The 12,361-nt window shown below is 38.3% G+C and overlaps 1 protein-coding gene across 1 annotated transcript in view; it reads right to left on the minus strand.

The window, feature by feature from the left end:
- KLHL22 (kelch like family member 22) overlaps positions 1–6,055 on the minus strand; it is a 1,250,694-nt gene extending 1,244,639 nt beyond the window's left edge. The window contains exon 1 of the mRNA XM_044068844.1: positions 5,850–6,055. The gene's annotated coding sequence lies outside the window, so the exon portion shown is untranslated. The remainder of the gene's footprint in view (positions 1–5,849) is intronic.
- Between the last annotated feature and the right edge of the window lie 6,306 nt (positions 6,056–12,361).

The following is a 12,361-nucleotide window of genomic DNA, read 5'->3' on the forward strand; positions in this document are numbered from 1 at the left end:
CAAGGCATAACGTACCCAGCACTCCAGTCATAGGTGACTCTATAGTCAGGCACACTGATGTTCCACTCACCAGGCTAAACAAAGAAAAAGTTACTGTCAGCTGCCTGTCGGGTGCCAGGATCTGCCACATAAAGTAACGCACTCAGGTCACTCTACAACAAGTACAAATATGACTCTGTCATTGTCCATGTTGGTGTGAATGATCTGAGATGTACCTCCCTGGACTACATGAAGAGAGACATAGAGGAGCTCTCCGATCTTGTAGCCCAGGCAGGTATGACCCTAGCCCTGAGTAGCATCCTGCCATCACCCAGAATGATACCACATTACAAGGACAAAATGATTGACTTTAACAACTGGCTAAGCTTCTGGTGTCATTCTAAGGGAATCCAGTATCTGTCTGCCTGGGATGACATGATCGACAGACCATGCTGCTGTGTCAGAGATGGCCTGCACCTGTCGCCCTTGGGATTCCGGATACTGGCAAAGGCTCTTGCCACCCCTCTAGTGCCTTTTTAGGCAAGGGTCAAATGACAAATTCACCACCGTAACAGGTACAAGCAAGCAAAATCTGAGGATAATGCTACTCAATGCTAGAAGTCTAAGCCTCAAAACGCACTCACTCGAGGCACTCCTTAAAATGGAGAACATTGACATCTGTGCAGTGACAGAGACCTGGTTCAAAGCTCCAGAGAGCACCCCTGCATTACCAGGCTATAATTCATACCACACCTTTCGGCCACCAAACCCGGACTGAAACACTAAAGGTGGAGGCGTGTCCATATTCATTAAGGATATCCACACCTCCAAGCTAGTTGCTCAGCATAATGCATCCAAGATTATCCAAGTTCAACTAACTCTGGGCAAAACCGCAATCCAGATTGTAGCTTGCTACAGACCCCCCACCATGCCCCAGGATTCCCACTCCTCTTTTCTTGATACACTGGAAAATATTAAGGTACAACCCAACACTCTAATAATGGGTGATTTCAACTACCCTACCATTAATTGGGAAAACTACTCGTGTACCAACTCTTTTGCTCAACGTTTTCTGGAAATCATCAATTCCAATGCCTTGGATCAACTTATCCACACCCCCACCAGGGGCAGCAATATCCTACACCTGGTCATCACCAACATGGGCGACCGACGTTCCATACCAGAAGCCATCTCCTCGTTGGTCAGATCTGACCACAAGCTAATCACCCTAGACATCCACATCCCGCTCCAACCCCCCATTAGGAAAACAACCGTAAAAATGTTCTCTAAAGCCAACTTCACGCTTCTTAAGACAGAAGTGGAAAACTTCACGACACCCACGCAGATGGACAATAGAGGTACGACTGCTGAATCCTACACAAATGCACTTTATAAGCACTTACACGAGTGCATGGAATGTGCTATCCCTAACAGAACCAAGATGCTATCCTCCAAAAAAAGGAAGCCAATCTGGTGGTCTTCTGCCCTAAACAGACTCTACAACAGAAGAAAGAAACAGTTGCAAAAAAGAGTAAAATCCCATGATTGGAGGAACTCCCTGGTCAGCCTCAGTAAGAAGCTGAGATCCCTGATAAAATCCTCCAAAGCTAGTTACGAAAACAAATTCGCCACTGATTCTAAAGACAACCACAAAGCATTCTATAGCTATGTCAAGACTCTCAATGGCAACACTCAGATCTGCTCTGAGTTACAGCACAATGACACTAAATATACAGAACCAACTGATATTGCTAACATCCTGGCAAATAGGTTCAGTGCTAACTTTATCCCCCTCTCACCCCCTAAAGGGCCCATCTTTATACCGGAAGAATGCAAAGTTCCTGTAATCACAGCTGCACAGGTACTTTATCCCCCTCTCACCCCCTAAAGGGCCCATCTTTATACCGGAAGAATGCAAAGTTCCTGTAATCACAGCTGCACAGGTAAAAACCTCACTCTCCAAAGCCAAGAACACAGCATTCATTTATGAATTTATGAATTCCAGAAAACGTTGAGGACAAGAGTTGGTACATAAGTAGTTTTCCCAGTTAATGGCGGGGTAGTTGAAGTCGCCCATTATTAGGGTATTAGGTTATACCCTAATATTTTCCAATGTATCAAGAAATGAGGAGTGGGAATCCTGGGGCATGGTGGGGGATCTGTAGCAAGCTACAATTTGGATAGTGGTCTTGCCCAGAGTTAGTTGCACTTGGATAATTTCGGATGCATTATGCTGAGCAACTAGCCTGGAGGTGTGGATATCCATAATGAATATGGACACGCCTCCGCCTTTAGTGTTTCGGTCCAGGTTAGGTGGCTGAAAGGTGCGGCATGAATTATAGCCTGGTAATGGAGGGGTGCTCTCTGGAGCCTTGAACCAGGTCTCTGTCACTGCACAGATGTCTATGTTCTCCATTTTAAGGAGTGCCTCGAGTGAGTGCATTTTGAGGTTTAGACTTCTAGCATTGAGTAACCAGTATGAATAATAAATATATTTATTAAAGTGAAATAACATAAGATGCCTGAACTGGGTCAAACTCGAAACATTTCTTTATAGTGAGACACTTGTACTAGTTCAGACTCAGAGCATTTTTTTTGTTTTTTTACAATTTTTAATTTTTAAACAAAGAGATAAAAATGCTTCTGTGTATTTTCAGTTCAGTTTGTGCCAACAAGTCTAGGTTGCACATGGAAAGGTCCACCGTTACCAAATTCACAAATAAATGAAAATAAATAAGATACCCACAGATCATTAAACACAGCTACAGTTAAGTGTTTTCTAATAACTGCTGGCACCCATTACTTTACCAACAATGAAAACATATCTTCGTTTTCAGTTTTAACAAGGGATTAATGCAGAAATTAACATATTCCGTCATGATCAGAGAATTAATTCACTAATAAAACTGATTCAGGAAACATCCCCTTTTGTACACACATGCAGATCATCCGTTCCACGTTTCACTTTATCCTTTACAAGACTACAAGGGCTGTATCAAAGTTAAAATTACCTTGCCCATTTTCTGCTTAATAAAAACAGCAAAATAAATTATGCAAAAATATCTATATATGCTAACTATGGCATAGTGCTGACGAACTGCACTCCAAAACATGCACTTCATTTAATTTGTCAATATCAAAATTACCACTGTAGACTAAGACCACAGGTCCACAGTTCTGTGGTTCTTGAGGTATCAGTGTTTCAATGTATTTCAGTGTACCTTTCCTTAAGTACTAAACCACTAAGGAGATCTGGATTAAGTCAGTAATCAGTAAATTAACTATATAACACAAACTGATATGACTGCTTCCTTTTGCATAATGTGCAGTTTTAAGCAAAGGCTCCCAAATCACTTCCAAGAACAGAAATCTTGATCTAATCCCTTTTCCAGGACACAACAGCACCCATCATCATCTTTTACCAGAAATTTACAATGACTATATGTATTTTAATGAAGAACTCCATATACCTATCTAAGCATTAGCTACATCATAAGCTCATAACTGGATATTCCAAATGAACTCTCTTACCACTAGATGAATCTTCGCAGAAGAATATCATTATCCCCATGACTATATAAAGCTTTTTACAGTCAATCTAGGCCACTCACCCCAGCCAGCTAGCCCATTTTATCAACTTCTAAAGAGAGTGCAGAACCTCCGATTGCACCTCTGTCTTCCATTCATCATAAAAATGTCTTGCGTCCCCTATATTCCATTACTGCTTCTGATGCTAATAACCATCAGGGAAATCAAGAAAGCTACCCCATTCATCCATTACCATTTCAGTCATACTTTTCTCACATGCCATCTAAGCCTTCCTCCCAACCTGTACCTTTGAAATGTCCTTTTCTCCCCCCCTCCCATCTTTTCCGAACTTAATTTTCAACTGTCCCCATCTTCAGAATTATGTTGAAACTGCAGCAAGACATGGCAGTCTTTAACAAATTCACAATACAAAAATCAGCAACTGCAGTTAAAGAACTTCTTAATAGTCACATCACATTCTGTTTCTATCACTGTCCTAAGTAAACAGCAATCAAAAAATACTTTTAAGTGTCCTGAATTTTGAGGAGGATTACAAAAACAAAAATACAGTTGATCTTTTTTTTTCGTTATTTTCGGGTGCCACAGTCATTCATTGGATAGTGTCTCTGCTTCACACCTCCTGGTTCTCTAGTTCAGGTGTGCCCTCTGTGCAAAGTCAATCAACACAACCTCCTTTTGTCTATATGTATAGTCCAGTTTTCTTATACATGCTACAGATAAACTGTGACTAATTAGAGATCCCAAATTACCAGCATGGGTGTGCATGCCATGATGCTGCATGCTCTGGTGTCCTGCTATGGGGCTGGCTCACTGTCAGGCATACTTTTCTCTGCTTTATGCCCACTAAGTGCCACAGTAAGTTAAGGGTCTCATGAACCCTGAGGTGGATTAAGTGGGAAATCGGAAATCCCTTTTCCAGATCACAGTTTACATCCCAAACATGGACCCTAATGTGAAGTAAGAGGTTGCGAATTATGCTCCAGTACCCAGCTGCCCCACAACCTCCTGTAAAGCATGAACTAACAAAATTAAACTCCCCTCGAAAACATAAACTTACAACCACTGTCTTTATGTTAGCCTGTCAGTTGACATAGAGGATTAAGGAGCTGTTAATGCACAGATTCCTATGGGGCAGCGCTTCAACATGTGACTCTTTCAGCCTCCACTAACTGAGAGACTCTAGGTAAGTTACTTCACCAGACAATGCTCCTGGATGGAGTCTAAAAAGAGGCCACAGAGTTCAGTGATCTATCCCAGTAAACAAACACAAATAAGACAAATAAATGTTTGTTTGAATGCAGCAGGCAGATATGGTGCATGGTTGGCATGTTTTTATTTATTTTAGTTACTTGTTTACATTTATTTTACTAGGATAGTCTAAGTGTGTATGATATCTCATTTTCATCACAGGCACATAAAATGAGATACTTCTTACTAAGACTTAATACTTAGAATAATAAATCTTATCCTCTGTAAATAGAAAAGAAATGCTTTCTTTCACTGCTTAAACATGCTACTGTAGAATCAACATACCTCTCAACATCTTAATTTCAGAATTATCAACAAAGTCCCAGAACAGGTACACTTTTTACATACCAGCAGGATTAGAAAGCTGACACAAACAGGATGTGAAAGTATAGTTTCAGAAATAAAATAATTTTGTTACTATAATTACCATCAGAAGTGACTTGGTGTAATTCACCACCTCTTCTGTAAACAGAAAAGAAATGCTTTCTTTCACTGCTTAAACATGCTACTGTAGAATCAACATACCTCTCAACATCTTAATTTCAGAATTATCAACAAAGTCCCAGAACAGGTACACTTTTTACATACCAGCAGGATTAGAAAGCTGACACAAACAGGATGTGAAAGTATAGTTTCAGAAATAAAAGAATTTTGTTACTATAATTACCATCAGAAGTGACTTGGTGTAATTCACCACCTCTTCTTTAAAAATTTACACTTTTAGGGAGGTAGGAGCAAAAATTTGAGCCAAAATAAGGGACAGTTCAAAAAGGTGGCAATCAATCGATTATAAACACAACAGCATAAATTTTCTTTTTTTTTTGAAAAGGTTATAAATGGTTTCTTCTGCTTGCAAGAAGAAGGCAATTACTTTTTTTTCTATACAAAACTACCTACACATGGACAATCCTGTCTATGAACAGGTCGGTGGTAACTCCAAGTCGGTGCTAAGACTGCACTCATCTTTCCTGTCACCAAAAGTCACGTTTGTGGACACTACGCCACTGTCGTCCTATTTATTTCACTTTAGGTTTTATGAGGATCACAGTTTGTGTGTTAAAGCCACTGCTCACCTTCCTTCCAGAGAGTACAACGGTGATTCGTGATCGCCTAAAGCTTGTTTTCACCAGGCTATTCCGTTACTGCATACAGTAAAAATCGACAGAAAATCAACTAAACCGGTACTTGAGAAAGCTGTTTGTTTACTTCGCACCTGACATCCGAACTACACCACACCAAAATCAGTAAGCACCGCCCACGACGTCATTTCCGGCAACAAGCTCTCGTGCTGCAGGGAAAGTGCTCACATTCCTACACTCCTTTATTTATTTATTTGTTTATCTTCAATTGAAGTTTTTTTATTTTCGGGGGCAGGGGGAGTTGGGAAACAGCAAGAAGAAGCATTGCCGTTGTTAAAATTAAGGTACAAACATACCACAGCTCTCAACCTTCCATCTCCAAAATGATAGGGGTGCCACTGTTTCAAAATTCCAAAGTGGGACATTTTTTGTAGAAACATGAAATTTTGCAGGATAAAACACACAGTTCAAAGGACAGAGCTTCATTTTTTTTGCTAAAATAAACGCTTATTTTTGTAGCATTTGAGCTGCTTGTGCTATTTCATATAACATTTAAGTGATTCAGATAAAAAATAACTTGTTTTATGCAACTATTAAACTTTTAAAATATTTTTTGTCCTAAATCGCAGTATATTTGCCATTTTTTAGTTTTTTTTTTTCCGCAGGACACAGTGCCCAAAGAGGGACTGTTCCTCGCAAAGATGGACAGGTGGTAACCCTACAAAATGAGGGACATTACCTCTCATAATACGGAACAAATGGACAAAATGTGGAATACTTACAGCTTACTAACAACTTCAACTAGGAAGCTCATAGGATGGTTAAAATGTGATAATTAAGCAGTAACCCACGCTTGGTGTGGGTAATGCTGGATTTACCCATGGTTGCTGTGGTTTGGTCATGAGGGCGGAGCCTGAGTGGCCAAACAAAGACAATTATGGGCAAATCCAGCATTACCCACACCCAGAAGTGGGTTATTGCTATTATAAATGACATTATTTAAGAAAAAAATACTTAATTTTCTTAAATAATGGCATTGTATAATGCCTCCTTGCTGCCCTTCCGCAGCTCTCCAGTATTTTGAGGCAGTTCTGATGTACTGCACATGCGTATGGTTACGCAGTACATCAGAGCTGTGTGTGGAAGCAATGGAGAAAGGAAGATCTCCGTTGCTTTTTAAAAGGTGTCTCGCTATGTTAAAAGAGTTTAACATAGCGAGATATCTTTAAAAAACCAACGGAGATCTTCCTTTCTCCGTTGCTTTTTTAAAGCTGTCTCGCTATGTTAAACGAGATTAACATAGCGAGACAGCTTTAAAAAAAGCAACGGAGAAAGGAAGATCTCCTTTGCTTTTTTTTAAGATATCTCGCTGTGTTAAACTCATTTAACATAGTGAGATAACAGCAACGAAGCTCTTCTGTTCTCCGTTGCTGTCCAACAAAAAAAAAAAAAAGACTTATACTAATAGAAAAAGTCCGGGTGTCCGGACCTTTTTCCATTAGTATAAGTCTTATTTACAATGTGCACGCTGACCAATCAGCGTGCACGTTTTGGAATATTAATGGGGGGGGGGGGTCATTGTATAATTTTACTTACGGAATAGTTCTTTATTGAATTATTATGATACAGTTCTATTTACCATGGATATCAGTTAAAAAATTGCTAACACTGAATGTGTGATAGACCCTTTTAATGTGGAACTTCGAGGAACATGAACCTTTTTAGATCCCAAATGAGGAATGTTCCTTGTAATGAGGTACACTTGAGAGGTATGTAGTGTATGTTCATGCAGGTATAGGTGGAGAATAACCAAAGGACGTCCAGCATGGCATTTTTACCTGTGACAGTCCTTTGTTTAAATGCAGGAACAAATGCTTAATGCTACAGCTGCTTTTTGGAAGAATGACAACTATTATAAGGGTGTTGTTGTAGAACAGTACCTCCTGGATGCACAGTAACAAGTCCTACCTAAACCCCACCCACAACACAATACAACACCCGGACAGGTGTTCGAATAATGAATGAATATTCATGAAGATGTCTTCACCGGCCTTATGAATATTCATCAGGTATTTGGCACATTAGCTCGAGGGTGCACTACAATTCTATATTGGTAAAGAAACAGCACTGTAACTGGAGCTACTACTAATGAAAGACGCAGTGTATGATGTTAGCAACAAGCTGTTTATTAATACAGAAGGTAGGTAGGTGGCATGCATACCTCTCAACTGTCTCCGATTTATCCTGATATTGTTCAGTAATTTACTGTTTAATAACATAGAGATGTTCATTAAGAAACATCTATCTGGGTTCCGCTGGTAGCAGATGTTATTACTTTACCTTGGTCCACATTTTGCAAGGTTATGATTAGGGTTAGGAATAGGGTTAGGTTAGCCTTAGCCCTAATCCTAACCCTAACCCTAACCCTATGTGGCCTGTTGGCTTTGTAAAATATGGACCAAGCAAGCAATAAGGCTGACAGGGTATGTGTTAATGTGTAACTAATGCAGCTTCAGGCCTCTACACTCCTGGAAGGGCATTAATTACACATTAACACACACCCTGGAGGCTATTATTGCACTTAGAGAATGCGCTGCCTGTAAAATTGTTGTTTTACAAGTGCTATATTATTTATATATATATATATATATATATATATATATATATATATATATATATATATATATATATATATATATATATATGTATATATATCTTTGATGTAAACTAGTTCCTCCACCAAATGTTTCAAACTTGCTGTAGTTTATGTTAATGGTGTTGGAGGAAGCATTTTACATCAAAAATAAAAATAAATAAATAATGTGCATGGTGGCCATGCACAGTAGAAGTGAAACTTTTGTAAGGAAGTGCGAAGGAGCTTATACTGTACTGCACCATTTGCTTTCCTTCACACTTCCTTACAAAAGTTTCACTTTTACTGCTCATGGCGACCACTCACATATTTTTCTTTTTACTTGTTTATAATATATATAATATGCTGTTAAAATGATGTTATAATTTGAAATCGCTTACCTAGATCAGTTCACAAAGTGTGTTTTATCAGTAAAAAAGTTAATAATGAGATGCAAGACAATTTACTAATTTGAGTTTCATGCAGTAACTTAGTTTGCACATCAGCATAAAGTATAGTTCCTGCTATTTTATTTGATGGACTACAATGATATTATGTAAGCTGTATTTCCAGATGAAAAGTAGGTTTATGTTGCTATAATGTGTCATATTATTTGGTGAGCATAATCACTTTTTGCAGTTCCTTATAGTCTGCTACACATTTCCCTAACATAATCTTATTGGTCAACATTACTACACCAAAATATTTTTTCAACACACTTTATAGACATTTATATTCCTTTAACATACCATCTCACTCCTTATTTGCAAACATAAAGAACTTTTAAAATACATTTACTTTTCTATCTTCCCCACCGCACACCTTTCATGGCTATTTCACTTCCCATGAGTACTACCATTTGATCCTTTTGGCATGAAACCATTATAATGTTAACCATAAAAAAAGAGACATTGAATGTACTCCAAACTGTAACAACTAACAAAGAGCAAAAAGTGCCAAGAGCTATAAATAAAACCAGGGCTGTCCATGAAAATCGGGGCAGTTTCAAGTCTGTATAAACAGTCTTTCTGCAAATGCCCCCATGTTGCACACGTTAATCATTCATTATTTATGTGCCTGTCTGCTATCTGTGTACAAAAGGAAAAATGAGAGGGATTCAGTGACCGGATAACCAAAACATTACTACAACAATGTTGTGTATAACAATCCAATTGTTTTAAGAACCGCTTGTCATTTAGACACAACAGAAGAACAGCAAAAATGTTTTTGAAAAAAATACAATGGCTCTGAAATGAAAGGGCTACTCGCAGTATGGCTGAGGGGTAAGGACCCCTTTCAACTGATACAGCTGCTGCCAGGGTATCACTCAATCACTCTCACTCTGTGTTTGTATGATTGTGTGTATGTGTGTGTGGAAAAATGCATGCTAACTAAAACCATGTCCCTCTAGCAACTGTCTAAGTTTATAAAAGCAATATTTAAAATCCATCTTTAGTTATGGTCGTTTGTTCCCCCATTATTTGAGGCTTCTGTCCAAAATTATTGTGGTAAGAGTTTGTTTGAGAGATATGGTTGAGAGGTACTGCTGCTGCAAAGGGATCCCTTGTGAAAGTGAGTGAGTGAGTGAGTGTGTGTGTGTGTGTGTGTGTGTGTGTGTGTGTGTGTGTGTGTGTGTGTGTGTGTGTGTGTGTGTCATAAGAAGTTTCACTTCAATAAATAAGTAAAACACAACAATTTTACAGACGCCATTCTGTCTCTCGCATACATAGTCTCTTCTGCTTTCACCCACATACACACACATATATATATATATATATATATATATATATATATATATATATAAACACAGTCTCCTCTGGTTTCATACTTGCATTCACTCACACAAGCATAGGTCTCAACCTCTTAGCACAAAAAATTGGGACAAAGCCAAAAATAATAGGGGGACAAAGCCCCAAAATACAGACAAATTTTAAATGTTGCGCTTATAAACTTAGAAAATTGCTAAAATAAAGGTCTTGTATTACAATGCATTTTCTGAAAGATATAAAGCCTGAAACTCAAATGCCTGTGATTATTTAGTTAATTTACTCCTCACTGATTTGCCACAAAACTTCAGAAAAGCACCTATTTTATGAGGAACAGGCAAAAATATGAAGTAAAAATCTGGACATTCTGCAAATATTTGGACAGTTGAGAGCTATGCACACAAGATCGCTCTCAATCTCTCAATCTCTCACACACGCAGTCTCCTCTGCTTTCATACATGCACTCACTCACACATGCAGACAGAAATATAAACACATACATTTACGTCACACACATGTTTTTCTGTTTATTTTTTTCACACTCGCTAAACAGCAAAAGCACTGCTTAGTGAGTGTAAAATAATGGCTGCCGTAAGTTTTTTTGCATCCCGAACTCCACAGCAGCTTGATATGCTGCCATGAAGCAGCAGAGTCATTTTTCAATGGGCAATACTTTGATACCCTGCTGGAGAATGTTTGTTCTCCAGTCAGGGTACTGATGTACAGTTTACCCATTCCCTAAGGCAAAGTAATAGCATCTGTGTCTACTGGAACCCATGTGTACAGCAGTGATTTCAATATCTGTCAATCAACTACCAATATATACATGATGTCACTGTCAAGTTGGCATGGTAGTCAACCATGCATCTTTTGCATACAACATCACAGCCATTTGACATGTCAATCAAACAAGCCATGCCCACATCTGCACAGACCGACTGAGCAGATACTGTTCTACAACAATGCCATTATAAGTAACACCAAATCTGTACATAGAAGTGCGTGGGGGGCTTACAATTAGAAATCGTTATTTTGCTACTAAATTTACAAATACTGTGTAAAACAATTAATAAGATAAGGGTTAATTACAAGTCAGAGTCAGCAGCCAATATGCACAATGGTCAGCCACATCAAGCTGCCACTGAGTTATTCCCATGCATTGGATTGTCAATAACCTACTCCTCGCTCACATAGAAGATGATGTAAATGTTACCTGCTGAGTACGAGCCGGAATATGTAACACAGCGTCTGCCTGTCACTTCTCAACCTCTAAATGCAAGAAATCAAAATCTTGACAAAACCTAAAATACTGGTGGACATACCTCTCACCGTTCTCTGATTTTGCCTAAAAATTTAGCTTTGTCTGTCGTAATCCCTCCTAAAACTAGTAACATTTGGAGAAAAAGTGGTGAATTACATGTAATAAATAATGAGAATTAGAAATATAGACTTATTTTACTTCAGAAAATATATATTAATTCACATTCTCTTATTCTGTCAGTGTTTCAAGTTAATAACATTACTAGTATTTTAAAAGGGTCCCTGATTTTCCATGATTCTTTTTAGATTAACTCAATTCCGTTGAGATTTGTCCCTGATTGGTTGAGAGCTACAAGGGTGGCAAAGGCCCCACAATCAGAATAAATCTAAAATATTGCTGTTCCAAACTTAGAAAGTTGCTAAAAATAACAAGATTTGTGTTAGCTTGCATTTTTCTGAAGGATATGAAGTCAGAAACCCAAATGTATGTTATTATTTAGTAACTTCAGTCCTAAGTGATTTGCCAGAAAACCACAAATTGTTTGAGAAATGCACAAAAATATGAGGGAAACATGTAGACATTCTTAAGAAAATTTGGACAGTTGAGAGGTATGAGTCTGTCACTCAGCATACTGTTCAACTGTCCCTGATTTTCACTCAAAATATTAGCTCTGTCACTCTTGACCCCTCCTAAATCTGATGACTTTTCAAGAAATGGTGGTGAGTTACACTTAGTAAATAATAAAATAATTAGACTTGTAGACTTCTTTTACTTAAGAAATTGTATATTAATTTGCATTTTCCTATTTTGTCAATATCTCAAGTTAATAGTACCATAGCTAGTTACA

The sequence above is a fragment of the Protopterus annectens genome, chromosome 4.part0 (assembly GCF_019279795.1).
Source record: "Protopterus annectens isolate FY-2018-M chromosome 4.part0, PAN1.0, whole genome shotgun sequence".
NCBI lineage: Eukaryota > Metazoa > Chordata > Ceratodontiformes > Protopteridae > Protopterus > Protopterus annectens.